We start from the raw sequence: 2,861 nt of genomic DNA, 5'->3' as shown, positions 1-2,861 counted from the left end.
TGAATACACTTAAATCTAATTATGGAAATCAATTTACTTAAAGTTTAAAAGGTTTCTTGAAATCCAAGGGTGAAAGTAAACTCTAGGATGAACACTTCACATACCTTGGTTCTTGAATTTGTGAAGATTGATGTTAAATCCTTGGGACTTGAATCATGAGTTTGATGAGTTAGGGTTTGTTCTTGAGAGAATTTTAGAGAAAGTGAGTGTAATTTTCTTATTGAGGGCTGAATTTCATTATTTGGGGCTGATTAAGCATGGGAAAATGACCCAAATACCCTTATGGATGTGACATATGATTCCTAAAAAATGTGCCCAACAACACGTAGGTCGACGCATCACGTCGATGGGATCGACGCGATGGCTGACTCATCACATCGAGTCCGCATTGGCTCACTGAAAATTGCCACTAGGAGCTAAGAAAATATTGATCGACGTGATGGGCGATGTAGTGCGTCGAGATCGCGTCGATACACTATTTTAGATTTTCAAACATGGCTTAAACGAGGTCTAAAAAATTCAAAACTCACCCGAAGTGATCTACTGTCATTCCTGATCATGAATCAATCTAAAAATTTATATTTTAAGATCATAAGGGTCGTGAAATAAGATTGCCAACTTACAAAGGCTAAAATAACTCTAAGTATGAATATTAGCTAAAATTTTCTTAGTCTGGCACCTGTTAACAAGCTTTAAAGGACTGAATTAAGTTTAGGATTTTGCGGGGTCTTACAATATCTTTCTCTCGGGAACATTTATCCTCGAATGAGACTGACTAAGATGTGAGAACTGATAAATCAAAAGTACATACTGGACATGCACAACTGAAGCATGATTTCATGGCTAAAACTACTGATATACTGAATTATCATACCGAACATGCAACATGCATATCTGATGCATGACTAAATTCTGAAGGCATGACATATGACGGAGCTACATCATGAAGATATGCATGATATGAGAATTCTATGCAACTGGACTAATATCAAACTCATAAAAGAGATCTGAACATGGAACTGATTAAATTCAAGGAAAGCTATTACCTTGAGATATGTTTGAGTTTGCGGAGAAGAGGTGAGGATACTTGGTCAGCATATCTATTTTTGCTTCCCAAGTAGCTCACTCAACGGACTGATTTTTCCAAAGAACTTTGACTAGAGAGACCTTTTTGTTCCTCAGTCTGCGAATCTGATAATCAAGGATTTTAATTGGAACCTCTTCATAAGAGAGGATATTCTGAAAATCTATGCCGTGTATAGGAACTACAACGGCTAGGTCACCTATGTATTTCTTTAGAAAGGAGACATGAAATACTGGACGGATTAAAGCTAAGTCTGAAGGAAACTCAAGCTCGTAAGCTACCTTTTCAAAATGACCAAGAATTTGATAAGGACCAATATATCAGGGAATGAACTTACCATTCTTGCCAAACCTTTTCACTCCCTTCATAGGAGAGATTTTCAAATACACAAATTCCCAATCTCAAACTCGAGATCCTTTCTTCGTATATCTGTATACGATTTCTATCAGCTCTGAGCTATCTTAAGACTTTCCCTGATCAACTAAACTTTTTCTAAGGTGTCAAATACTAAGTCAGGACCTACCACTGTGGCCTCACCCACTTCAAAAAACCAACGGGAGATCTACATCTCCTCCCATAAAATGCCTCAAATGGAGCTACCTGAATGCTGGAATGATAATTATTGTTATATGCGAACTCAATCAAGGGAAATTGGTCATCCCAACTACCCTTAAAGTCAATAGCACACACTCTTAACATATCTTCCAAAGTCTAAATGGTCCTTTCTGCTTGACCATCTGTCTGAGGATGGAAGATTGTACTAAGGGGAACTCGAGTACCAAGACCCTTTTAGAAGGTTTTCTAGAAATGAGAGGTGAACTGTGTACCACTATCTGAAATAATGGATAACGAAACTCCGTGTAACCTGACCAACTCTCTGATATTAAGAACTTAGCTACAAACTCTGTGATATCTCTCTTCATCCCACTCCACCAATAGATTTCCCACAAGTTGTGGTACATCTTAGTGGCCCTAGATAAATTGAGTAATGAGCATCATGCGCTTCTACAAGAATTCATTGCCTCAAGTCGTCTACACTTGTGACACATAACCGACCCTGGAAATACAACATACCATCTCCCCCTTAGGAGAAAACCTCAACCTTCTGATCTCTGATGGATTCTTTCAACTTAACTAGACTGGGATCCCTATACTATTTTTCCTTTACCTCAGAAACCAGAGATGATTCTGAACTACTCTGTACCCATATACTACCTTCTGTTGAATCTACTAAGAGGACATATAGTTGGGAAAGCTGATGAAATTCCTGAGCTAACTTATTCTTATCATCATCTATGTGAGCAACACTACCCATAGACATCTTACTGAGAGCATCAGCCACTATATTGGCCTTGCTCGGATGGTACAGAATATTCATGTTATAGTCTTTCAACAACTCCAAACACCTTCTCTGATGGAGGTTCAGGTCTTTTTGAGAGAACACATACTACATGCTCTTATGGTCGGTGAATACATCAACGTGCACTCCATACAAATTATGCCTCTAAATCCCTCAGTCAAATACTACAGCTGCTAACTCAAGATCATGAGTAGGATAGTTCTTTTCATGGGGCTTAAGCTATCTAGTGGTGTAGGCTGTGACCTTATCTCTTTGCATAAAAAAACACCCCAAACCAACTCTGGATGCATCACAGTATACCACAAACCCATTTGAACCATCTGGTAAAGTCAAAACTGGGGTTGTAGTAAGTCGAGTCTTGAACTCCTGAAAACTCTTCTTGCAAGAATCTGACCCATGGAATTTGACTTTCTTCTG

Source organism: Capsicum annuum, chromosome 4 (genome assembly GCF_002878395.1).
Source record: "Capsicum annuum cultivar UCD-10X-F1 chromosome 4, UCD10Xv1.1, whole genome shotgun sequence".
NCBI classification, from domain to species: domain Eukaryota; kingdom Viridiplantae; phylum Streptophyta; class Magnoliopsida; order Solanales; family Solanaceae; genus Capsicum; species Capsicum annuum.
The sequence above is the reverse complement of the archived record's forward strand: the minus strand, read 5'-3'. Positions refer to the sequence as shown.